This window comes from Cherax quadricarinatus, chromosome 100 (assembly GCF_038502225.1).
Source record: "Cherax quadricarinatus isolate ZL_2023a chromosome 100, ASM3850222v1, whole genome shotgun sequence".
NCBI lineage: Eukaryota > Metazoa > Arthropoda > Malacostraca > Decapoda > Parastacidae > Cherax > Cherax quadricarinatus.
This window is the reverse complement of record NC_091391.1, coordinates 5,648,403-5,675,902: the sequence shown is the minus strand read 5'-3', so window position 1 is coordinate 5,675,902 and position 27,500 is coordinate 5,648,403. Positions and strand designations below refer to the sequence as shown.

General features: G+C 48.2%; 1 protein-coding gene across 2 annotated transcripts in view; it reads right to left on the bottom strand.

Annotated features, from left to right (window-relative positions):
* Positions 1-27,500, bottom strand: part of LOC128704602 (uncharacterized) — a 179,375-nt gene that overhangs the window by 31,942 nt on the left and 119,933 nt on the right. The window contains exon 1 of one of the 2 annotated variants that reach the window (XM_070079607.1): positions 21,608-21,876. The exons of the other annotated variant lie outside the window; for it this stretch is intronic. The gene's annotated coding sequence lies outside the window, so the exon portion shown is untranslated. Of the gene's footprint in view, positions 1-21,607; positions 21,877-27,500 lie in introns of those variants that run through there. 2 annotated transcript variants of the gene reach the window in all.

Here is a 27,500-nt window from a genome sequence, read left to right as displayed (position 1 = left end):
TATATATATATATATATATATATATATATATATATATATATATATTTATACCTTGAGTATACCTGGTAAAGTGTATGGTAGAGTTATTATTGAAAGAATTAAGAGTAAGACGGAGAATAGGATAGCAGATGAACAAGGAGGCTTTAGGAAAGGTAGGGGGTGTGTGGACCAGGTGTTTACAGTGAAACATATAAGTGAACAGTATTTAGATAAGGCTAAAGAGGTTTTTGTGGCATTTATGGATTTGGAAAAGGCGTATGACAGGGTGGATAGGGGGGCAATGTGGCAGATGTTGCAGGTGTATGGTGTAGGAGGTAGGTTACTGAAAGCAGTGAAGAGTTTTTACGAGGATAGTGAGGCTCAAGTTAGAGTATGTAGGAAAGAGGGAAATTATTTCCCAGTAGGCCTTAGACAAGGATGTGTGATGTCACCGTGGTTGTTTAATATATTTATAGATGGGGTTGTAAGAGAAGTAAATGCGAGGGTCTTGGCAAGAGGCGTGGAGTTAAAAGATAAAGAATCACACATAAAGTGGGAGTTGTCACAGTTGCTCTTTGCTGATGACACTGTGCTCTTGGGAGATTCTGAAGAAAAGTTGCAGAGATTGGTGGATGAATTTGGTAGGGTGTGCAAAAGAAGAAAATTAAAAGTGAATACAGGAAAGAGTAAGATTATGAGGATAACAAAAAGATTAGGTGATGAAAGATTGGATATCAGATTGGAGGGAGAGAGTATGGAGGAGGTGAATGTATTCAGATATTTGGGAGTGGACGTGTCAGCGGATGGGTCTATGAAAGATGAGGTGAATCATAGAATTGATGAGGGAAAAAGAGTGAGTGGTGCACTTAGGAGTCTCTGGAGACAAAGAACTTTGTCCTTGGAGGCAAAGAGGGGAATGTATGAGAGTATAGTTTTACCAACGCTCTTATATGGGTGTGAAGCATGGGTGATGAATGTTGCAGCGAGGAGAAGGCTGGAGGCAGTGGAGATGTCATGTCTGAGGGCAATGTGTGGTGTGAATATAATGTAGAGAATTCGTAGTTTGGAAGTCAGGAGGAGGTGCGGGATTACCAAAACTGTTGTCCAGAGGGCTGAGGAAGGGTTGTTGAGGTGGTTCGGACATGTAGAGAGAATGGAGCGAAACAGAATGACTTCAAGAGTGTATCAGTCTGTAGTGGAAGGAAGGCGGGGTAGGGGTCGGCCTAGGAAAGGTTGGAGGGAGGGACCACCCTGCCTTGGTGGGCCACCCTACCTTGGTGGACCACCCTGCCTTGGTGGACCACCCTGCCTTGGTGGACCACCCTGCCTTGGTGGACCACCCTGCCTTGGTGGACCACCCTGCCTTGGTGGACCACCCTGCCTTGGTGGACCACCTTGCCTTGGTGGACCAACCTGCCTTGGTGGACCACCCTGCCTTGGTGGACCACCCTGCCTTGATGTACCACCCTGCCTTGGTGGACCACCCTGCCTTGGTGGACCACCCTGCCTTGGTGGACCACCTTGCCTTGGTGGACCAACCTGCCTTGGTGGACCACCCTGCCTTGATGTACCACCTTGCCTTGGTGGACCACCCTGCCTTGGTGGACCACCTTGCCTTGGTGGACCAACCTGCCTTGGTGGACCACCCTGCCTTGATGTACCACCTTGCCTTGGTGGACCAACCTGCCTTGATGTACCACCTTGCCTTGGTGGACCAACCTGCCTTGGTGGACCACCTTGCCTTGGTGGACCACCCTGCCTTGGTGGGAATCGGCCAGTGTGATAATAAAAAATATATATATATACATATATATATATATATATATATATATATATATATATATATATATATATATATATATATATATATATATATATATATATATATATATATATATATATATATATATATATATATATATATATATATATATATATATATATATATATATATATATATATATATATATATATATATATATATATATGTATGTATGTATGTATGTGTGTGTACTAATCTAATTGTACTCGCCTAATTGTGGTTGCAAGGGTCAAGTTACAGCTCCTGGCCCCGCCTCTTCACTGGTGGCTACTAGGTCCTCTCTCTCTCTGCTTCCTGAGCTTTATCATACCTCGTCTTAAAGCTATGTATAGTTCCTGCCTCCACTACATCACTTGCCAGACTATTCCACTTCCTGACAACTCTAACTGAAGAAATACTTCCTAACATCCCTGTGACTCATCTGTGTCTTCAACTTCCAATTGTGACCCCTTGTTGCTATGTCCCCTTGTTGTTGTGTTCCCTTTTTGCTGTGTCACCTTGTTGCTATGTCCCCTTGTTGCTGTGTCCCCTTGTTGCTGTGTCCCCTTGTTGTTGTGTCCCCCTTGTTGATGTGTCCCCCTTGTTGCTGTGTCCCCTTGTTGCTGTGTCCCCTTGTTGCTGTGTCCCTTTGTTGCTATGTCCCCTTGTTGTTGTGTCCCCTTGTTGATGTGTCCCTCTTGTTGCTGTGCCCCCTTGTTGCTGTGTCCCCTTGTTGCTGTGTCCCCTTGTTGCTGTGTCCCCTTGTTGTTGTGCCCCCTTGTTGCTGTGTCCCCTTGTTGTTGTGTCCCCTTGTTGCTGTGTCCCCTTGTTGCTGTGTCCCCTTGTTGCTGTGTCCCCTTGTTGCTGTGTCCCCTTGTTGCTGTGTCCCCTTGTTGTTGTGTCCCCTAGTTGATGTGCCCCCCTTGTTGCTGTGTCCTCTTGTTGCTGTGTCCCCTTGTTGCTGTGTCCCCTTGTTGCTGTGTCCCCTTGTTGCTGTGTCTCCTTGTTGTTGTGTCCCCTTGTTGCTGTGTCCCCTTGTTGCTGTGTCCCGTTGTTGTTGTGTCCGCTTGTTGATGTGTCCCCCTTGTTGCTGTGTCCCCTTGTTGCTCTGTCCCCTTGTTGCTGTGTCCCCTTGTTGCTGTGTCTCCTTGATGCTGTGTCCCCTTGTTGCTGTGTTCCATCTCTGGAACATCCTGTCTCTGTCCACCTTGTCAATTCCGCGCAGTATTTTGTATGTCGTTGTCATGTCTCCCCTGACCCTCCTGTCCTCCAGTGTTGTCAGACCGATTTCCCTCAACCTTTCCTCGTACGACATTCCCCTGAGCTCTGGGACTAACCTTGTTGCAAACCTTTGTACTTTCGCTAACTTCTTGACGTGTTTGGCCAGGTGTGGGTTCCAAACTGGTGCTGCATACTCCAGTATGGGCCTAACATACACAGTGTACAGTGTCTTGAACGATTCCTTACTAAGGTATGGGAACGCTATTCTCAGGTTTGCCAGGCGCCCATATGCTGCAGCAGTTATCTGGTTGATGTGTGCTTCAGGAGATGTGCTCGGTGTTATACTCACCCCAAGATCTTTCTCCTTGAGTGAGGTTTGTAGTCTTTAGCCACCTAGACTATGCTCCGTCTGCGGTCTTCTTTGCCATTCCCCAATCTTCTTGGCTTTGCATTTGGCAGGGTTAAATTCGAGAAACCAGTTGCTGGACCAGGTGTCCAGTCTGTCCAGGTCTCTTTGTAGTCCTGCCTGATCCTCATCTGATTTAATTCTCGTCATTAACTTCACATCATCTACAAACAGCGACACTTCTGAGTCTATTCCTTCCGTCATGTCATTCACATATACCAAAAATAGCACTGGTCCCAGGACTGACCCCTGTGGGACCCCGGTCGTCACAGGTGCCCACTGTGACGTACCATAACTCGTTGTTGTCTCCCTGTCAGGTATTCTCTGATCCATTGCAGTGCCCTTCCTGTTATATGCGCCTTATCCTCCAGCTTCTGCATTAATCTCTTGTGAAGAACTGTGTCGAAGGCCTTCTTACAGTCCAGGAAAATGTAGTCAACCCACCCCTCTCTCTCGTGTCTTCTGTTACTTTATCATAAAACTCCAGAAGGTTTGTGACACAGGATTTACATTCCCTGAATCCATGCTGGTTGTCGCATATACTCTAGTTCCGTTCCAGGTGCTCCACCACTCTCCTCCTGATAATCTTCTCCATGACTTTGCATACTATACATGTCAGTGACACAGGTCTGTAGTTTAGTGCCTCGTTTCTGTCTCTTTCTTAAATATGGGGACTACATTTGCCGTCTTCCATACCTCAGGTAGTTGCCCAGTTTCAAGGGATGTGTTGAAGATTATGGTTAGTGGGACACACAGCATCTCTGCTCCTTCTCTAACGACCCACGGGGAGATGTTGTCTGGTCCCACCGCCTTTGAGGTATTAAGGTCCCTTAGCAGCTTCTTCACCTCCTCTTCAGTTGTGTGTATGTCATCCAACACTTGTTGGTATACTCCTTGTTGGTGTCCCCCTCTGTTCTGTCCTCCCAGAGACCTTCCTGTCTCCACTGTAATTACTTCCTTAAATCTCATGTTGAGCTCCTCACATATTTCTTTGTCTTTACTTGTGAGTTCCTCACCTTCTTTCCTCAGTCTCATCACCTGATCTTTGACTGTTGTCTTCTCCTTATGTGGCTATACAGCAGTTTCGGGTCAGATTTGACTTTCCATGCTATGTCGTTCTCGTATTGACGCTGGGCCTCTCTCCTTACCTGTGCATACTCGTTTCTGGCTCTTCGACTATCCTATTTTCCTGGGTCCTTTGTCTCCTGTATCTTTTCCATTCCCTAATGCACTGAGTTTTTAAATCCCTGCACCTTCGGGTAAACCAAGGACTCGTTCTGGGCTTCCCATTATTTCTGTTACCCTTGAGAACAAACCTTTCCTCTGCCTCCTTGCATTTTGATGTGTGTGTGTGTGTGTGTGTGTGTGTGTGTGTGTGTGTGTGTTGTGTGTGTGTGTGTGTGTGTGTGTGTGTGTGTGTGTGTGTGTGTGTGTGTGTGTGTGTGTGTGTGTGTGTGTGTGTGTGTGTGTGTGTGTGTGTGTGTGTTGTGTGTGTGTGTGTGTGTGTGTGTTTGTGTGTGTGTGTGTGTGTTTATGTGTGTGTGTGTGTAATTGCAGTGACTAATTCACTGTGTACCTAATACCCACACGTCCTGAACCCTCACCTAACAACCACCTTTCCACTCGCAAGGTGACACTAGCTAGGTGTCTCGACCCCACCAGTACTTCCTAGGCCACAACTAAGGTAATTAGGTGCCGATGCAGTTCAATTCCCCCAGGCCTATGCAGGCCTAAATTGACTGTGAATTCAATATTTATTTTTTCTTATACTGAAGCGACTTTAAGAGTATTGGAAAGGTTAATTGATATGCAAATTAGGTGATTAGGTGAACGGTAATGGGATTTGAAGTTAGGTGAGCATCGGAGTTTAACGATTGCTAGGTGAACAGTGGTGGTAGGTGTAAGGTGGCTAACACCCAGGTACCTACTTACTGCTAGGTGAACACTGACTGCAGGTCTAGGGTTACTAACACCCAGGTACCTACTTACTGCTAGGTGAACACTGACAGCAGGTCTAGGGTTACTAACACCCAGGTACCTACTTACTGCTAGGTGAACACTGACAGCAGGTCTAGGGTTACTAACACCCAGGTACCTACTTACTGCTAGGTGAACACTGACAGCAGGTGTAAGGTGACTAATACCCAGGTACCTACTTACTGCTAGGTGAACACTGACAGCAGGTGTAAGGTGACTAATACCCAGGTACCTACTTACTGCTAGGTGAACACTGACAACAGGTGTAAGGTGACTAACACCCAGGTACCTACTTACTGCTAGGTGAACACTGACAACAAGTGTAAGGTGACTAATACCCAGGTACCTACTTACTGCTAGGTGAACACTGACAACAGGTGTAAGGTGACTAATACCCAGGTACCTACTTACTGCTAGGTGAACACTGACAACAGGTGTAAGGTGACTAACACCCAGGTACCTACTTACTGCTAGGTGAACACTGACAACAGGTGTAAGGTGACTAGCACCCAGGTACCTACTTACTGCTAGGTGAACACTGACAACAGGTGTAAGGTGACTAACACTCAGGTACCTGCTTACTGCTAGGTGAACAGTGACAGCTGGTCTAGGGTTATTAGCACCCAGGTACCTACTTATTGCCAGGTGAACATTGATAGCAGGTTTTATGTGATTAACACCCAGGTACCTACTTACTGCTAGGTGAACACTAACAGCAGGTCTAAGGTTATTAGCACCCAGGTACCTACTTACTGCTAGGTGAACAATGACAACAGGTGTAAGGTGGCTAATACCCAGGTACCTACTTAACATCCCCTTCCTTTCCAATAAAGAGGTGGTCGTGGGTGGGCGTTGGTGGGCGTACGTGAGTGTGAGTGGGTGTGGGTGGGCGTGGGTGAGCGTAGGTGGGCGTAGGTGGGCAGACAAGATTCCATTATTGCTAATCCTACCCTACCCCCCTGTTAACCCACAAATAATACCTCCCCTACTTCCCTTTACATCCCATACCTCACCCTACCACCCCCTACCTCCCCCTACCACCCCCCACCACCCCCTACCTGCGCGTGATGTGACTGGCTATCAGCCAGATGGTGGCAGACAGCTGGTCTTAACGCAGGGAGCGAAAATAGACAGGACGGTGTGTACAGGTGGTGAGATTGCCAGCTACGCCAGCTGAATGAAGTTGCCCAGGAGCTAGAGCTCTACAGACACGTCAGCGGGAGCTAGGGAAGCTGCGGCCAAAAGCTAGAGCTCTACACAAGGAACTGTACAGCAGGAGAGAGAGTTCTGGGGTGGGAAGTACAGTACCTGTACTCTGAAGGATGAGTGAGGATGTTACAGTTCTGGAGGTGGGAAGTACAGTGCCTGTACTCTGAAGGATGAGTGAGGATGTTACAGTACTGGAGGTGGGAAGTACAGTACCTGTACTCTGAAGGATGAGTGAGGATGTTACAGTTCTGGAGGTGGGAAGTACAGTACCTGTACTCTGAAGGATGAGTGAGGATGTTACAGTACTGGAGGTGGGAAGTACAGTGCCTGTACTCTGAAGGATGAGTGAGGATATTACAGTACTGGAGGTGGGAAGTACAGTACCTGTACTCTGAAGGATGAGTGAGGATGTTACAGTTCTGGAGGTGGGAAGTACAGTACCTGTACTCTGAAGGATGAGTGAGGATGTTACAGTACTGGAGGTGGGAAGTACAGTGCCTGTACTCTGAAGGATGAGTGAGGATATTACAGTACTGGAGGTGGGAAGTACAGTACCTGTACTCTGAAGGATGAGTGAGGATGTTACAGTTCTGGAGGTGGGAAGTACAGTGCCTGTACTCTGAAGGATGAGTGAGGATGTTACAGTACTGGAGGTGGGAAGTACAGTACCTGTACTCTGAAGGATGAGTGAGGATGTTACAGTTCTGGAGGTGGGAAGTACAGTACCTGTACTCTGAAGGATGAGTGAGGATGTTACAGTACTGGAGGTGGGAAGTACAGTGCCTGTACTCTGAAGGATGAGTGAGGATATTACAGTACTGGAGGTGGGAAGTACAGTACCTGTACTCTGAAGGATGAGTGAGGATGTTACAGTTCTGGAGGTGGGAAGTACAGTACCTGTACTCTGAAGGATGAGTGAGGATGTTACAGTACTGGAGGAGGGAAGTACAGTGCCTGTACTCTGAAGGATGAGTGAGGATGTTACAGTACTGGAGGTGGGAAGTACAGTACCTGTACTCTGAAGGATGAGTGAGGATGTTACAGTTCTGGAGGTGGGAAGTACAGTACCTGTACTCTGAAGGATGAGTGAGGATGTTACAGTACTGGAGGTGGGAAGTACAGTACCTGTACTCTGAAGGATGAGTGAGGATGTTACAGTACTGGAGGTGGGAAGTACAGTACCTGTACTCTGAAGGATGAGTGAGGATGTTACAGTACTGGAGGTGGGAAGTACAGTACCTGTACTCTGAAGGATGAGTGAGGATGTTACAGTTCTGGAGGTGGGAAGTACAGTACCTGTACTCTGAAGGATGAGTGAGAATGTTACAGTACTGGAGGTGGGAAGTACAGTACCTGTACTCTGAAGGATGAGTGAGGATGTTACAGTACTGGAGGTGGGAAGTACAGTACCTGTACTCTGAAGGATGAGTGAGGATGTTACAGTACTGGAGGTGGGAAGTACAGTACCTGTACTCTGAAGGATGAGTGAGGATGTTACAGTACTGGAGGTTGGAAATACAGTACCTGTACTCTGAAGGATGAGTGAGGATGTTACAGTACTGGAGGTGGGAAGTACAGTACCTGTACTCTGAAGGATGAGTGAGGATGTTACAGTTCTGGAGGTGGGAAGTACAGTACCTGTACTCTGAAGGATGAGTGAGGATGTTACAGTTCTGGAGGTGGGAAGTACAGTACCTGTACTCTGAAGGATGAGTGAGGATGTTACAGTTCTGGAGGTGGGAAGTACAGTACCTGTACTCTGAAGGATGAGTGAGGATGTTACAGTTCTGGAGGTGGGAAGTACAGTACCTGTACTCTGAAGGATGAGTGAGGATGTTACAGTTCTGGAGGTGGGAAGTACAGTACCTGTACTCTGAAGGATGAGTGAGGATGTTACAGTACTGGAGGTGGGAAGTACAGTACCTGTACTCTGAAGGATGAGTGAGGATGTTACAGTACTGGAGGTGGGAAGTACAGTACCTGTACTCTGAAGGATGAGTGAGGATGTTACAGTACTGGAGGTGGGAAGTACAGTACCTGTACTCTGAAGGATGAGTGAGGATGTTACAGTACTGGAGGTGGGAAGTACAGTACCTGTACTCTGAAGGATGAGTGAGGATGTTACAGTACTGGAGGTGGGAAGTACAGTACCTGTACTCTGAAGGATGAGTGAGGATGTTACAGTTCTGGAGGTGGGAAGTACAGTACCTGTACTCTGAAGGATGAGTGAGGATGTTACAGTTCTGGAGGTGGGAAGTACAGTCCCTGTACTCTGAAGGATGAGTGAGGATGTTACAGTACTGGAGGTGGGAAGTACAGTACCTGTACTCTGAAGGATGAGTGAGGATGTTACAGTTCTGGAGGTGGGAAGTACAGTACCTGTACTCTGAAGGATGAGTGAGGATGTTACAGTTCTGGAGGTGGGAAGTACAGTACCTGTACTCTGAAGGATGAGTGAGGATGTTACAGTTCTGGAGGTGGGAAGTACAGTACCTGTACTCTGAAGGATGAGTGAGGATGTTACAGTTCTGGAGGTGGGAAGTACAGTACCTGTACTCTGAAGGATGAGTGAGGATGTTACAGTACTGGAGGTGGGAAGTACAGTACCTGTACTCTGAAGGATGAGTGAGGATGTTACAGTACTGGAGGTGGGAAGTACAGTGCCTGTACTCTGAAGGATGAGTGAGGATGTTACAGTTCTGGAGGTGGGAAGTACAGTACCTGTACTCTGAAGGATGAGTGAGGATGTTACAGTACTGGAGGTGGGAAGTACAGTACCTGTACTCTGAAGGATGAGTGAGGATGTTACAGTTCTGGAGGTGGGAAGTACAGTACATGTACTCTGAAGGATGAGTGAGGATGTTACCGTACTGGAGGTGGGAAGTACAGTACCTGTACTCTGAAGGATGAGTGAGGATGTTACAGTTCTGGAGGTGGGAAGTACAGTACCTGTACTCTGAAGGATGAGTGAGGATGTTACAGTTCTGGAGGTGGGAAGTACAGTACCTGTACTCTGAAGGATGAGTGAGGATGTTACAGTTCTGGTGGTGGGAAGTACAGTACCTGTACTCTGAAGGATGAGTGAGGATGTTACAGTTCTGGAGGTGGGAAGTACAGTACCTGTACTCTGAAGGATGAGTGAGGATGTTACAGTTCTGGAGGTGGGAAGTACAGTACCTGTACTCTGAAGGATGAGTGAGAATGTTACAGTCCTGGAGGTGGGAAGTACAGTACCTGTACTCTGAAGGATGAGTGAGGATGTTACAGTTCTGGAGGTGGGAAGTACAGTACCTGTACTCTGAAGGATGAGTGAGGATGTTACAGTTCTGGAGGTGGGAAGTACAGTACCTGTACTCTGAAGGATGAGTGAGGATATTACAGTACTGGAGGTGGGAAGTACAGTACCTGTACTCTGAAGGATGAGTGAGGATATTACAGTACTGGAGGTGGGAAGTACAGTACCTGTACTCTGAAGGATGAGTGAGGATGTTACAGTTCTGGAGGTGGGAAGTACAGTACCTGTACTCTGAAGGATGAGTGAGGATGTTACAGTTCTGGAGGTGGGAAGTACAGTACCTGTACTCTGAAGGATGAGTGAGGATGTTACAGTTCTGGAGGTGGGAAGTACAGTACCTGTACTCTGAAGGATGAGTGAGGATGTTACAGTACTGGTGGTGTGAAGTACAGTACCTGTACTCTGAAGGATGAGTGAGGATGTTACAGTACTGGAGGTGGGAAGTACAGTACCTGTACTCTGAAGGATGAGTGAGGATGTTACAGTACTGGAGGTGGGAAGTACAGTACCTGTACTCTGAAGGATGAGTGAGGATGTTACAGTACTGGAGGTGGGAAGTACAGTACCTGTACTCTGAAGGATGAGTGAGGATGTTACAGTACTGGAGGTGGAAAGTACAGTACCTGTACTCTGAAGGATGAGTGAGGATGTTACAGTTCTGGAGGTGGGAAGTACAGTACCTGTACTCTGAAGGATGAGTGAGGATGTTACAGTTCTGGAGGTGGGAAGTACAGTACCTGTACTCTGAAGGATGAGTGAGGATGTTACAGTTCTGGAGGTGGGAAGTACAGTACCTGTACTCTGAAGGATGAGTGAGGATGTTACAGTACTGGAGGTGGGAAGTACAGTACCTGTACTCCGAAGGATGAGTGAGGATGTTACCGTACTGGAGGTGGGAAGTACAGTACCTGTACTCCGAAGGATGAGTGAGGATGTTACAGTACTGGAGGTGGGAAGTACAGTACCTGTACTCCGAAGGATGAGTGAGGATGTTACAGTTGTGTTAATAAATTTCAATACCATATTGTACCAGAGTTGTTCCAGCCTCCAGGAACGCTGGAACAACACTGCCAGCCAGCTGATCAATACTTACTAATTGGCGGCAGTGTTTTGATGTGTGTGTGTGTGTGTGTGTGTGTGTGTGTGTGTGTGTGTGTGTGTGTGTGTGTGTGTGTGTGTGTGTGTGTGTGTGTGTGTGTGTGTGTGTGTGTGTGTGTGTGTGTGTGTGTTGTGTGTGTGTGTGTGTGTGTGTGTGGTGTGTGTGTGTGTGTGTGTGTGTGTTGTGTGTGTGTGTACTCACCTATTTGTACTCACCTATTTGTGGTTGCAGGGGTCGAGTCCTAGCTCCTGGCCAAGCCTCTTCACCGGTTGCTACTAGGCCCTCTCTCTCCCCGCTCCATGAGCTTTATCAAACCTCGTCTTAAAACTGTGTATGGTTCCTGCCTCCACTACGTCATTTTCTAGGCTATTCCACTGCCTTACAACTCTATAACTGAAGAAATACTTCCTACTATCTCTCTGACTCATTTGTGTCTTCAACTTCCAATTGTGGCCTCTTGTTTCTGTGTCCCCTCCCTGGAACATCCTGTCTTTGTCCACCTTGTCTATTCCACGCAGTATTTTATATGTCGTTATCATGTCTCCCCTGACCCTCCTGTCCTCCAGTGTCGTCAGGCCGATTTCCCTTAATCTTTCTTCATAGGACATTCCCCTTAGCTCTGGAACTAACCTTGTCGCAAACCTTTGTACTTTCTCTAGTTTCTTGACGTGCTTTATCAAGTGCGGGTTCCAAACAGGTGCTGCATACTCCAGTATGGGCCTGACATACACGGTGTACAGTGTCTTGAATGATTCCTTACTAAGGTATCGGAATGCTGTTCTCAGGTTTGCCAGGCGCCCATATGCTGCAGCAGTTATCTGATTGATGTGTGCTTCCGGAGACATGCTCGGTGTTATACTCACCCCAAGATCTTTCTCCTTGAGTGAGGTTTGCAGTCTTTGGCCACCTAGCCTATACTCTGTCTGTGGTCTTCTGTGCCCTTCCCCTATCTTCATGACTTTGCATTTGGCAGGATTAAATTCGAGAAGCCATTTGCTGGACCAGGTGTCCAGTCTGTCCAGGTCTCTTTGAAGTCCTGCCTGGTCCTCATCAGATTTAATTCTCCTCATTAACTTCACATCATCTGCAAACAGGGACACTTCTGAGTCTAACCCTTCCGTCATGTCGTTCACATATACCAAAAATAGCACTGGTCCTAGGACCGACCCCTGTGGGACCCCGCTCGTCACAGGTGCCCACTGTGATACATCATTACGTACCATGACTCGTTGTTGCCTCCCTGTCAGGTATTCTCTGATCCATTGCAGTGCCCTTCCTGTTATATGCGCCTGATGCTCTAGCTTCTGCACTAATCTCTTGTGAGGAACTGTGTCAAAGGCCTTCTTGCAGTCCAAGAAGATGCAATCAACCCACCCCTCTCTCTCTTGTCTTACTTCTGTTATTTTATCATAAAACTCCAGAAGGTTTGTGACACAGGATTTGCCTTCCGTGAATCTGTGCTGGTTGGCATTTATACTCCTGTTCCGTTCCAGGTGCTCCACCACTCTCCTCCTGATAATCTTCTCCATAATTTTGCATACTATACACGTCAATGACACAGGTCTATAGTTTAGTGCCTCTTTTCTGTCTCCTTTTTTGAAAATGGGAACTACATTTGCCGTCTTCCATACCTCAGGTAGTTGCCCAGTTTCCAGGGATGTGTTGAAGATTGTGGTAAGTGGCACGCACAACATATCTGCTCCCTCTCTATGGACCCACGGAGAGATGTTGTCCGGTCCCATTGCCTTTGAGGTATCGATGTCCCTTAGCAGTTTCTTCACCTCCTCCTCATCTGTATGTATGTCGTCCAACACTTGTTGGTGTATTCCTTGCTGGTGTCCCCATCTGGTCTGTCCCCCCAGAGTCCTTCCTGTCTCTACTGTAAATACTTCCTTAAATCTCGTGTTGAGCTCCTCACATACCTCTTGATCGTTTCTTGTGAGTTCTCCGCCTTCTTTCCTCAGCCTTATCACCTGGTCCTTGACTGTTGTCTTCCTCCTAATGTGGCTATACAGCAGTTTCGGGTCAGATTTGACTTTCGATGCTATGTCGTTTTCATACTGTCGCTGGGCCTCCCTCCTTATCTGCGCATACTCGTTTCTGGCTCTTCTACTAATCTCCTTGTTTTCCTGGGTCCTATGCCTCCTGTACCTTTTCCATTCTCTGTTGCACTTAGTTTTTGCCTCCCTACACCTTCGGGTAAACCAAGGACTCGTTTTGGTCTTCCTATTATTTCTGTTTCCCTTGGGAACAAAACTTTCCTCTGCCTCCTTGCACTTTGTTGCCACATATTCCATCATCTCGTTTACTGATTTTCCTACCATTTCTCTGTCCCACTGAACCTCCTGCAGGAAGTTTCTCATACCTGTGTAGTCCCCCCTTTTATAGTTTGGTCTGTCCTCTTCACTTCCTGTTACCTTCTCCACTTGTAACTCTACTATATAGTCAAAACTCAGAACCACATGATCGCTAGCTCCATGTGTGTATGTGTGTGTGTGTGTGTGTGTGTGTGTGTGTGTGTGTGTGTGTGTGTGTGTGTGTGTGTGTGTGTGTGTGTGTGTGTTGTGTGTGTGTGTGTGTGTGTGTGTGTGTGTGTGTGTGTGTGTGTGTGTGTGTGTGTGTGTGTGTGTGTGTGTGTGTGTGTGTGTGTGTGTGTGTGTGTGTTGTGTGTACTCACCTAGTTGAGGTTGCGGGGGTCGAGTCCGAGCTCCTGGCCCCGCCTCTTCACTGATCGCTACTAGGTCACTCTCCCTGAGCCGTGAGCTTTATCATACCTCTGCTTAAAGCTATGTATGGATCCTGCCTCCACTACATCGCTTCCCAAACTATTCCACTTACTGACTACTCTGTGGCTGAAGAAATACTTCCTAACATCCCTGAGATTCATCTGTGTCTTCAACTTCCAACTGTGTCCCCTTGTTACTGTGTCCAATCACTGGAACATCCTGTCTTGTCCACCTTGTCAATTCCTCTCAGTATTTTGTATGTCGTTATCATGTCCCCCCTATCTCTCCTGTCCTCCAGTGTCGTCAGGTTGATTTCCCTTAACCTCTCCTCGTGTGTGTGTGTGTGTGTGTGTGTGTGTGTGTGTGTGTGTGTGTGTGTGTGTGTGTGTGTGTGTGTGTGTGTGTGTGTGTGTGTGTGTGTGTGTGTGTGTGTGTATGTGTGTGTGTGTGTGTTTGTGTGTGTACACTCACATAATTATGATTGCAAGGGTCGACTCCCAGCTCCTGGCCCCACCTCTTAACCCATACCAGATTGGCTCCATCACAGAAACCCTCAGGTAACTACAATAGCCCACTAATTCCCACAAAATCTCACAATACCTCAAAATACCTCACAAAACCCCACAATTTCCCAGAATTTCCCAGAATTTCCCACATCATTATCTCAGTTGCCAGGAAGGAATGACTTGTGTCTCAGGAGACTAAAGTCGTACCAATTAGGTCTGGAAGACCCAAGTCTTAACACCTGGTGACTGTAACCTGGTGACTGTAACGTGGTGACTGTAACGTGGTGACTGTAACGTGGTGACTGTAACCTGGTGATTGTAACGTGGTGACTGTAACGTGGTGACCGTAACCTGGTGACTGTAACATGGTGACTGTAACGTGGTGACTGTAACGTGGTGACTGTAACCTGGTGATTGTAATGTGGTGACTGTAACGTGGTGACCGTAACCTGGTGACTGTAACATGGTGACTGTAACGTGGTGACTGTAACATGGTGACTGTAACGTGGTGACTAACCTGGTGACTGTAACCTGGTGACTGTAACGTGGTGACTGTAACGTGGTGACTGTAACCTGGTGACTGTAACCTGGTGACTGTAACGTGGTGACTGTAACCTGGTGACTGTAACCTGGTGACTGTAACGTGGTGACTGTAACGTGGTGACTGTAACCTGGTGATTGTAACGTGGTGATTGTAACGTGGTGACCATAACCTGGTGACTGTAACGTGGTGACTGTAACGTGGTGACTGTAACATGGTGACTGTAACGTGGTGACTAACCTGGTGACTGTAACCTGGTGACTGTAACCTGGTGACTGTAACCTGGTGACTGTAACGTGGTGACCATAACCTGGTGACTGTAACGTGGTGACTGTAACGTGGTGACTGTAACATGGTGACTGTAAAGTGGTGACTGTAACATGGTGACTGTAACGTGGTGACTGTAACGTGGTGACTGTAACATGGTGACTGTAACGTGGTGACTGTAACATGGTGACTGTAACGTGGTGACTGTAACGTGGTGACTGTAACATGGTGACTGTAACGTGGTGACTAACCTGGTGACTGTAACCTGGTGACTGTAACCTGGTGACTGTAATCTGGTGACTATCCCCTGGTGACTGTAATCTGGTGACTGTAACCTGGTGACTGTAACTTGGTGAATGTAACCTGGTGACTGTAATCTGGTGACTCTCCCCTGGTGACTGTAATCTGGTGACTGTAACATGGTGACTGTAACCTGGTGACTGTAACCTGGTGACTGTAACCTGGTGACTGTAATCTGGTGACTGTAACCTGGTGACTGTAATCTGGTGACTGTAATCTGGTGACTCTCCCCTGGTGACTGTAATCTGGTGACTGTAATATGGTGACTGTAATCTGGTGACTGTAACCTGGTGACTGTAATCTGGTGACTGTAATCTGGTGACTGTAACTTGGTGAATGTAACCTGGTGACTGTAATCTGGTGACTCTCCCCTGGTGACTGTAATCTGGTGACTGTAACATGGCGACTGTAATCTGGTGACTGTAACATGGTGACTGCAACTTGGTGACTGTAACCTGGTGACTGTAACCTGGTGATTGTATCCTGGTGACTGTAACCTGGTGACTGTAACCTGGTGACTCTTCCCTGGTGACTGTAACCTGGTGACTATAACCTGGTGACTGTAACCTGGTGACTGTAACCTGGTGATTGTAACCTGGTGACTAACCTGGTGGCTGTAACCTGGTGACTGTAACCTGGTGACTGTAGCCTGGTGACTGCAGCCTGGTGACTGTAACCTGGTGACTGTAACCTGGTGACTCTCCCCTGGTGACTGTAACCTGGTGGCCGTCCCCAGGCGATTGTAACCTGGTGACTCTCAACTGGTGGCTGTCCCCTGGTGACTGTAAACTGGTGACTGTAACCTGGTGACTCTCCCCTGGTGGCTGTCTCCTGGTGACTGTAACCTGGTGGCTGTCCCCTGGTGACTGTTCCCTGGTGACTGTAACCTGGTGACTGTAACCTGGTGACTCTCCCCTGGTGGCTGCCACCTGGTGACTGTCCCCTGGTGACTCTAACCTGCTGACTGTCCCCTGGTGACTGTCCCCTGGTGACTGTCTCCTGGTGACTGTCTCCTGGTAACTGTCTTCTGGTGACTATCTCCTGGTGACTGTCTCCTGGTGACTGTCTCCTGGTGACTGTCTCCTGGTGACTGTCTCCTGGTGACTGTCTCCTGGCGACTGTCTCCAGGTGACTGTCTCCTGGTGACTGTCTCCTGGTGACTGTCTCCTGGTGACTGTCTCCTGGTGACTGTCTCCTGGTGACTGCCTCCTGGTGACTGTCTCCTGGTGACTGTCTCCTGGCGACTGTCTCCTGGTGACTGTCTCCTGGTGACTGTCTCCTGGTGACTGTCTCCTGGTGACTGTCTCCTGGTGACTGCCTCCTGGTGACTGTCTCCTGGTGACTGTCTCCTGGCGACTGTCTCCTGGTGACTGTCTCCTGGTGACTGTCTCCTGGTGACTGTCTCCTGGTGACTGTCTCCTGGTGACTGTCTCCTGGTGACTGCCTCCTGGTGACTGTCTCCTGGTGACTGTCTCCTGGTGACTGTAACCTGGTGGCCGTCCCCAGGCGATTGTAACCTGGTGACTCTCAACTGGTGGCTGTCCACTGGTGATTGTAAACTGGTGACTGTAACCTGGTGACTCTCCCCTGGTGGCTGTCTCCTGGTGACTGCAACCTGGTGGCTGTCCCCTGGTGACTGTCCCCTGGTGACTGTAACCTGGTGACTGTAACCTGGTGACTCTCCCCTCATGGCTGCCACCTGGTGACTGTCCCCTGGTGACTCTAACTTGGTGACTGTCCCCTGGTGACTGTCCCTTGGTGACTGTAACCTGGTGGCTGTCTCCTGGTGACTGTCTCCTGGTGACTGTCTCCTGGTGACTGTCTCCTGGTGACTGTCTCCTGGTGACTGTCTCCTGGCGACTGTCTCCTGGTGACTGTCTCCTGGTGACTGTCTCCTGGTGACTGCCTCCTGGTGACTGTCTCCTGGTGACTATCTCCTGGTAACTGTCTCCTGCTGACTGTCTCCTGCTGACTGTCTCCTGGTGACTGTCTCCTGGTGACTATCTCCTGGTGACTGTCTCCTGGTGACTGTCTCCTGCTGACTGTCTCCTGGTGACTGTCTCCTGGCGACTGTCTCCAGGTGACTGTCTCCTGGTGACTGTCTCCTGGTGACTATCTCCTGGTAACTGTCTCCTGCTGACTGTCTCCTGGTGACTGTCTCCTGGTGACTGTCTCCTGGTGACTATCTCCTGGTGACTGTCTCCTGGTGACTGTCTCCTGCTGACTGTCTCCTGGTGACTGTCTCCTGGCGACTGTCTCCAGGTGACTGTCTCCTGGTGACTGTCTCCTGGTGACTATCTCCTGGTGACTGTCTCCTTCTGACTGTCTCCTGGTGACTGTCTCCTGGTGACTGTCTCCTGGTGACTGTCTCCTGATGAATGTCTCCTGGCGACTGTCTCCTGGTGACTGTCTTCTGGTGACTCTCTCCTGGTGACTGTCTCCTGGTGACTGTCTCCTGGTGACTGTCTCCTGGTGACTGTCTCCTGGTGACTGTCTCCTGGTGACTGTCTCCTGGTGACTGTCTCCTGGTGACTGTCTCCTGGCGACTGTCTCCTGGTGACTGTCTCCTGGTGACTGTCTTCTGGTGACTGTCTCCTGGTGACTGTCTCCTGGTGACTGTCTCCTGGTGACTGTCTCCTGGTGACTATCTCCTGGTGACTGTCTCCTGGTGACTGTCTCCTGGTGACTGCCTCCTGGTGACTGCCTCCTGGTGACTGCCTCCTGGTGACTGTCTCCTGGTGACTGCCTCCTGGTGACTGCCTCCTGGTGACTGCCTCCTGGTGACTGTCTCCTGGTGACTGTCTCCTGGTGACTGTCTCCTGGTGACTGTCTCTTGGTGACTGTCTGTCTCCTGGTGACTCTCTCCTGGTAACTGTCTCCTTCTGACTGTCTCCTGCTGACTGTCTCCTGGTGACTGTCTCCTGGTGACTATCTCCTGGTGACTGTCTCCTGGTGACTGTCTCCTGCTGACTGTCTCCTGGTGACTGTCTCCTGGCGACTGTCTCCAGGTGACTGTCTCCTGGTGACTGTCTCCTGGTGACTATCTCCTGGTAACTGTCTCCTGCTGACTGTCTCCTGGTGACTGTCTCCTGGTGACTGTCTCCTGGTGACTCTCTCCTGGTGACTGTCTCCTGGTGACTGTCTCCTGGTGACTGTCTCCTGGTGACTGTCTCCTGGTGACTGTCTCCTGGTGACTGTCTCCTGGTGACTATCTCCTGGTGACTGTCTCCTTCTGACTGTCTCCTGGTGACTGTCTCCTGGTGACTGTCTCCTGGTGACTGTCTCCTGTAGACTGTCTCCTGGTGACTGTCTCCTGGTGCTGGTGACTGTCTCCTGGTGACTGTCTCCTGGTGACTGCCTCCTGGCGACTGTCTCCTGGTGACTGTCTCCTGGTGACTGTCTCCTGGTGACTGTCTCCTGGTGACTGTCTCCTGGTGACTGTCTCCTGGTGACTGTCTCCTGGTGACTGTCTCCTGGTGACTATCTCCTGGTGACTGTCTCCTGGTGACTGTCTCCTGGTGACTGCCTCCTGGTGACTGTCTCCTGGTGACTGTCTCCTGGTGACTGCCTCCTGGTGACTGCCTCCTGGTGACTGTCTCCTGGTGACTATCTCCTGGTAACTGTCTCCTTCTGACTGTCTCCTGCTGACTGTCTCCTGGACTGCCTGGTGACTGGTGACTGTCTCCTGGTGACTGTCTCTTGGTGACTGTCTCCTGGTGACTGTCTCCTGGTGACTGTCTCCTGGTGACTGTCTCCTGGTGACTGTCTGCTGGTGATTATCTCCTGGTGACTGTCTCCTGGTGACTGTCTCCTGGTGACTGCCTCCTGGTGACTGCCTCCTGGTGACTGCCTCCTGGTGACTGTCTCCTGGTGACTGTCTCCTGGTGACTGTCTCCTGGTGACTGTCTCCTGGTGACTGTCTCCTGGTGACTGTCTCCTGGTGACTGCCTCCTGGTGACTGCCTCTTGGGTGCTAATCTACAGACTACATATTAGACTACAGGCTACAGGCTAGTCTACATATTAGACTACAGGCTACAGGCTAGTCTACATATTAGACTACAGGCTAGTCTACATATTAGACTACAGGCTAGTCTACATATTAGACTACAGGCCTCAGGCTAGATTACGTGTTATACTATAGGCTACAGGTTAGATTATATATTAGACTACAGGCTACAGGCTAGTCTACATATTAGACTACAGGCTACAGGCTAGACTACATTTTAGACTACAGGCTACAAGACAGATTCCCCCTAGTACCTGACCTTGCTAAGTTTAACCACTAAATCACCTCTTTCCTGCATTCCCCCTACCCCTTACTGTATCCTCACGGTGCTCCAGGAACCCCTTTACCACACGTACCGACACTTCCTCCCTTGATTCATCTGTCTACACTTCCGTTTATTCTCCTCTCTTTCTCTGTTCCCGATTATTTTGTGTAGACATACATGGAGACAGTATCTACAGATCTGTTGTCTAACTCTGCTGGTGATTTGTTGTCTAACTCTGCTGATGATCTGTTGTCTAACTCTGCTGGTCATCTGTTGTATAACTCTGCTGGTGATCTGTTGTCTAACTCGGCTGGTGATCTATTGACAATAAATCAAAGTCAGCTGTGTAGTAGCACTGGACATCACTGGTGCTGTCGACCGGGTGTGGCACCAGTGCCTCTTGTCAAAACTACCAGCACTGGGAATTGCAGGCTCTATACTCTGTCTCCTGAGTGATTACCCTCAAGGTAGATCTCTAAGGGTGGTTCCCAATGGGATGACCGTCAACAAGACAACCTATTGTTCCACAAGCAAGCGTTCTTGGGCCATTATTATGCTATGTCAACTTCAGTGACCTCCATTATATCCCTGACTCCCATGTATATACTGACGAATGTACTCTGACATTCACTTATACTGACGAATGTACTCTGGCATTCACTTATACTGACGAATGTACTTTGGCATTCACTTATACTGACGGAAATGCCAGCTGCTCTAAGCTACATCAGTCACCAGCTAAGACCTACCTCAGCTTGGGGAAAACGATGGCAGGTAACATTTAAGAAAACACAAATGATAATGGTCTCTAGACACCATGATGGTAATGGCAGAGCAGTAGTAACTATGAATGGGAGGGTGTTGGTACCCGGGGACGAAGCTGATAACCCTGGGGCGAAATTTGACTCCAAACTGACCATGAACAATCACGTTGTAAATCTTGTAAATTTAGTAGCCAGGAAGCTTACAGTACTTTGTAGTATCTCGCACCAGCTCGACGGTAGAAGCTGCAAGACTATGTACGAGGGACAAGTGTGTTCACACCTTGAGTATGCTCCACTTTCTTGGATTGCCTGCCCTCTGTTTCATCTGTGACTGCTTGACAGAGTAGAAAACAGAACAAAAGGACTCATCTCTGGCCTGGACCCAGCAGAGCCTTCAACACAGGAGGAATGTGGGTGGCCTTACTGTTATGTACAAGGACAATACTGTCCTTGTACATAACAGTGAGAGGACGGCTTCTATACCACAAGACGGGCAGTGAGAGGCCAGTTTCTACACCACAAGACGGGCAGTAAGAAGACAGTTTCTACACCACAAGACGGGCAGTGAGAGGACAGCTTCTACACCACAAGACGGGCAGTGAGAAGACAGTTTCTACACCACAAGATGGGCAGCGAGAGGACAGCTTCTACACCACAAGACGGGCAGTAAGAAGACAGTTTCTACACCACAAGACGGGCAGCCAGCAGCAACTTCACTCTGAGATCATTTATTCCCAGGATGCCTCGAGTCTGAAACATGTTCTGTACAGAATAATATCAGCGAAATAAAATCAGTTGATCAAATGAAAGAGTTGGCCCACAGATGGCCCACAGCTGGCCCACAGATGGCCCTCAGCTGGCCCACAGATGGCCCTCAGCTGGCCCACACATGCCTAAAATTTCATCCTCTGATCCACAGCTGGCCCACAGATGGCTCCACCCTCATCCTGTATGTAGGTAACAGCTCCTGGCTTGTAAATACAGTTAGGAAAGTTAATCTAACCTGTGACACCCTGAGTAAGAGAGAGAGAGAGAGAGAGAGAGAGAGAGAGAGAGAGAGAGAGAGAGAGAGAGAGAGAGAGAGAGACAGACAGAGAGAGAGAGAGAGAGAGAGATAGATAGATAGATAGATAGATAGAGAGAGAGAGAGAGAGAGAGAGAGAGAGAGAGAGAGAGAGAGAGAGAGAGAGAGAGAGAGAGAGAGAGAGAGAGAGAGAGAGAGAGAGAGAAAGAATCAACTTACAGCTTCCAGGAGCTTAAATCAACATTGCTTGGAGGTTCAACTCCCTGTAGAGCTCAAAAGAGCTCTTACAGCCTTAAATATTTTCACTGTTAAGGGGTTCAGTACTGTACTAGACGGTTCAATACTCCACTAGAGGGTTCAGTACTCCACTAGTGGTTCAGTACTCCACTAGAGGGTTCAATACTCCACTAGAGGGTTCAATACTCCATTAGAGGGTTCAATACTCCACTAGAGGGTTCAGTACTCCACTAGAGGGTTCAATACTCCACTAGAGGGTTCAATACTCCACTAGAGGGTTCAGTACTCCACTGGAGGGTTCAATACTCCACTAGAGGGTTCAGTACTCCACTAGAGGGTTCAATACTCCACTAGAGGGTTCAGTACTCCACTAGAGGGTTCAATACCATTCCTACTAGAGGTTGGTTCCAATACTCCATTAGGAGGGTTGAATTATACTACTCCCACTGGAGGGTTCAGTGCTCCACTAGAGGTTCAGTACTCCACTGGAGGGTTCAATACTCCACTAGTTAGGATTCAGTTATTCCACTGAGGAGGGGTTCAATACTCCACTAGAGGGTTCAATACTCCACTAGAGGGTTCAATACTCCACTAGAGGGTTCAGTACTCCACTGGAGGGTTCAATACTCCACTAGAGGGTTCAAGAGAGCACTGGTCGCCACGCTCACTAAGAAGAGACTAAAGCTCACTGAGAGAGAGGGGCTCAACAGGTTCAATAGTTCTCAGAACCCAGGGTTCTAAATTTAAAACTTACCTCTCTCTCTCTCTCTCTCTCTCTCTCTCTCTCTCTCTCTCTCTCTCTCTCTCTCTCTCTCTCTCTCTCTCTCTCTCTCTCTCTCTCTCTCTCTCTCTCTCTCTCTCTCTCTCTCTCTCTCTCTCTCTCTCTCTCTCTCTCTCTCTCTCTCTCTTATTCTTTCTTCCTGTCTTCCTTTGTTCTTAAATACCATGTTGAAATCCCCCTGTAATCCCACTAAAATCTCACTGGAATCCCACTGAAATCCCCCCTGTAATCCCTCTGGAATCCTCCTGTAATCACGCTGGAATCCCTTTGTAATCCCACTGGAATCCCTCTGTAATCCCACTGGAATCCCCCTGTAATCCCACTGGTATCCCTCTGTAATCCCACTAAAATCTCACTAGAATCCCACTGGAATCCCCTCTGTAATCCCACTGGAATCCCCCTGTAATCCCACTGGAATTCCCTGAAATCCCAATTCCAATGTTAAGTTAAATATTCCAAAGTTAAAAACAGTAAATTCCGGGGGCCAAGGGAGGGTATTCTAGGGGGGCCAAAGGAGGGTATTCCAGGGGGCAGGGAGGGTATTCAGGGGGCCAAGAAGGAGGGTATTCCAGGGGCCAAGGGGGGAAGGGAGGGTATTCCAGAGGGGGACCAAGGGAGGGATGTTCCAGGGGGCCAGGAGGAGGGATTCAGGGGGCCAAGTGAGGGTATTCCAGGGGGGGCGAGGGGAGGGTATTCCAGGGAGCCGAGGAGGGTGTTCCAGGGGCCAAGGGAGGGTATTCCAGGGGGCCAAGGGAGGGTATTCCAGGGGGCCAAGTGAGGGTATTCCAGGGGGCCAGGAGGGTATTCCAGGGGGGCCAAGTGAGGGTATTCCAGGGGGGCCAAGGGAGGGTATTCCAGGGGGCCAAGGAAGGGTATTCCAGGGGGCCAAGGGAGGGTATTCCAGGGGAGCCAATGGAGGGTATTCCAGGGGGGCCAAAGAAGGGTGTTCCAGGCTGGCTAAGGGAGAGTATTCCAGGGGGGCCAAGGGAGGGTATTCCAGGGAGGGTCAAGGCGACGATATTCCAGGGGTCAAGGCGAGGGTGTTCCAGGGGTCAACGCCCCCCGCGACCGGGTCCATGACCTGGCCTTGTGATAATTTTGATATCAAATTCAACTTTGACAAAGTCATCAACTTAGAAGCACTTGTTGACCTGATCCAGTGTTCAGAAATGACCGTGGTTTTAGATATTCAAGGCTTGGGCTTGGAGCGAGTTGCAGGGGGCGCTGACCCCCTGAAGGCAGCCTTGATGTATTCTTCAGGCTGAGGGACTGACCACCTCAAACACTTTTTCTCCAAGGTTGATGGACTGATGATATCTGTATTTCATTACTACTGCTGCCTCTGTATTTGACTGAAGAAGCCTACTGTGTAGGTAGTTTCATCAGTAAAGATACCCAACTGTTGCACAAGTGTCTTAATCTTCACACTTTTTACTAAGGAAAACGAAGAGCAGGTGTGAGATAGAGAGGGACGCTTCCTCTACAGCCAGAGACGAAGAATCACAAACCAGTGCTCTTGCAATCGTTTTATTTCGATTTTGTGAGTTATGAATGTTTAATGTAAGAACATAAGAAAGAAGGAACACTGCAGTAGGCCTGTTGGCCCATACTAGGCAGGTCCTTTACAATTCAACCCACTAACAAACATTTGACCAACCCAATTTTCAATGCCACCCAAGAAATAAGCTCTGATGTGAAAGTCCCACTCAAATCCAACCCCTCCCACTCATGTATTTATCCAACCTAAATTTGAAACTACCCAAAGTCCTAGCCTCAACAACCCAACTAGGTAGACAGTTCCACTCATCAACTACCCTATTTCCAAACCAATACTTTCCTATGTCCTTTCTAAATCTAAACTTATCTAATTTAAATACTAAACTTACCTAATTTCAACTAAAGACAAATTTCAGTTTATGGGAGAAAATGAGGAGATATAACTGGAACTGGGTACAAAACACATTCTAGCCACACAATAGAGCGGAAAAACTGGCCTAGAGGACTTAGGAGTGATAATGTTTGAGGATCTTACCTTCAAACATCACGAAAGGGTCACAGAAATGATTGTATGGATAACTAGAACCTTTAAAACAAGGGATGCCAAGCCAGTCATGATCATTTTTAAGTCACATGTTCTCTCTAGGCTGGAATATTGCTGTACACTAACAGCTTATTTCAAGACAGGTGACATTGCAGACCTGGAGAATGCACACTGGAGGAATACAGTCACACACTTATGTTGGAAAAGACTGAAGTCTCTCAACCAGTAATCCCCGGAACGCAGGCGAGAAAGATACTTCATAATCTTTATTTGGAAAATCCTAGAGGGACTGATCCCCCAGAGTTACACACACACAAAAACCAAATAAAACAAGAGGCTTGAAAGACGTTGCTAAACACCTCGAATGAAAAGCAGGGATACTGTTAGACAACACGATAAGTTTATGGGGTCCAAGACTCTTCAACATCCTTCATATATAATGAGAATTACCAATAGACCTTGATTCACCAGGAGAACTGGCTTTGGACCAGGCTATTGGGGTCTTCTATTCTCGCTATTTTCTATCCTCCCTTCTCTCTTCTATCCTCCCTTCTCTCTTATATCCTCCCTTCTCTCTTCTATCCTCCCTTCTCTCTTCTATCCTCCCTTCTCTCTTCTATCCTCCATTCTCTCTTCTATCCTCCCTTCTCTCTTCTATCCTCCCTTCTCTCTTCTATCCTCCCTTCTCTCTTCTATTCTCCCTTCTCTCTTCTATCCTCCCTTCTCTCTTCTATCCTCCCTTCTCTCTTCTATCCTCCCTTCTCTCTTCTATCCTCCCTTCTCTCTTCTATCCTCCCTTCTCTCTTCTATTCTCCCTTCTCTTTTCTATCATCCCTTCTCTCTTCTATCCTCCCTTCTCTCTTCTATCCTCCCTTCTCTTTTCTATCCTACCTTCTCTCTTCTATCCTCCCTTCTCTCTTCTATCCTCCCTTCTCTCTTCTATCCTCCCTTCTCTCTTCTATCCTCCCTTCTCTCTTCTACCCTCCCTTCTCTCTTCTATCCTCCCTTCTCTCTTCTATTCTCCCTTCTCTCTTCTATCCTCCCTTCTCTCTTCTATCCTCCCTTCTCTCTTCTATCCTCCCTTCTCTCTTCTGTCCTCCCTTCTCTCTTCTATCATCCCTTCTCTCTTCTATCCTCCCTTCTCTTTTCTATCATCCCTTCTCTCTTCTATCCTCCCTTCTCTCTTCTATCCTCCCTTCTCTTTTCTATCCTACCTTCTCTCTTCTATCCTCCCTTCTCTCTTCTATCCTCCCTTCTCTCTTCTATCCTCCCTTCTCTCTTCTATCCTCCCTTCTCTCTTCTATCCTCCCTTCTCTCTTCTATCCCCCCTTTTCTCTTCAATCCTCCCTTCTCTCTTCTATCCTCCCTTCTCTTTTCTATCCTCCCTTCTCTCTTCTATCCTCCCTTCTCTCTTCTATCCTCCCTTCTCTCTTCTATCCTCCCTTCTCTCTTCTATCCTCCCTTCTCTCTTCTACCCTACCTTCTCTCTTCTACCCTAGCTTCTCTCTTCTATCCTCCCTTCTCTCTTCTATCCTCCCTTCTCTCTTCTATCCTCCCTTCTCTCTTCTATCCTCCCTTCTCTCTTCTATCCTCCCTTCTCTCTTCTATCCTCCCTTCTCTCTTCTATCCTCCCTTCTCTTTTCTATCCTACCTTCTCTCTTCTATCCTCCCTTCTCTCTTCTATCCTCCCTTCTCTCTTCTATCCTCCCTTCTCTCTTCTATCCTCCCTTCTCTCTTCTATCCTCCCTTCTCTCTTCTATCCCCCCTTTTCTCTTCAATCCTCCCTTCTCTCTTCTATCCTCCCTTCTCTTTTCTATCCTCCCTTCTCTCTTCTATCCTCCCTTCTCTCTTCTATCCTCCCTTCTCTCTTCTATCCTCCCTTCTCTCTTCTACCCTCCCTTCTCTCTTCTACCCTACCTTCTCTCTTCTACCCTAGCTTCTCTCTTCTATCCTCCCTTCTCTCTTCTATCCTCCCTTCTCTCTTCTATCCTAACTTCTCTCTTCTATCCTCCCTTCTCTCTTCTATCCTCCCTTCTCTCTTCTATCCTCCCTTCTCTCTTCTATCCTCCCTTCTCTCTTATATCCTCCCTTCTCTCTTCTATCCTCCCTTCTCTCTTCTATCCTCCCTTCTTTTTTCTATCCTACCTTCTCTCTACTATCCTCCCTTCTCTCTTCCATCCTCCCTTCTCTCTTCTATCCTCCCTTCTCTCTTCTATCCTCCCTTCTCTCTTCTATCCTCCCTTCTCTCTTTTATCCTCCTTTCTCTCTTCTATCCTCCCTTCTCTCTTCTATCCTCCCTTTTCTCTTCTATCCTCCCTTCTCTCTTCTATCCTTCATTCTCTCTTCTATCCTCCCTTCTCCCTTCTATCCTCCCTTTTCTCTTCTATCCTCCCTTCTTTCTTCTATCCTCCCTTCTCTCTTCTATCCTCCCTTCTCTCTTCAATCCTCCCATCTCTTTTCTGTCCTCCTTTCTCTCTTCTATCCTCCCTTCTCTGTTCTATCCTCCCTGGTCTCTTCTATCCTACCTTCTCTTTTCTATCCTCCCTTCTCTCTTCTATCCTCCCTTCTCTCTTCTATCCTCCCTTCTCTCTTCTATCCTCCCTTCTCTCTTCTATCCTCCCTTCTCACTTCTATCATCCCTTCTCTCTTCTAGCCTCACTTCTCTCTTCTACCCTCCCTTCTCTCTTCTACCCTCCCTTCTCTCTTCTACCCTCCCTTCTCTCTTCTACCCTCCCTTCTCTCTTCTACCCTCCCTTCTCTCTTCTACCCTCCCTTCTCTCTTCTACCCTCCCTTCTCTCTTCTACCCTCCCTTCTCTCTTCTACCCTCCCTTCTCTCTTCTACCCTCCCTTCTCTCTTCTTCCCTCCCTTCTCTCTTCTACCCTCCCTTCTCTCTTCTACCCTCCCTTCTCTCTTCTACCCTCCCTTCTCTCTTCTACCCTCCCTTCTCTCTTCTACCCTCCCTTATCTCTTCTACCCTCCCTTCTCTCTTCTACCCTCCCTTCTCTCTTCTACCCTCCCTTCTCTCTTCTAAACTCACTTCTCTCTTCTTCC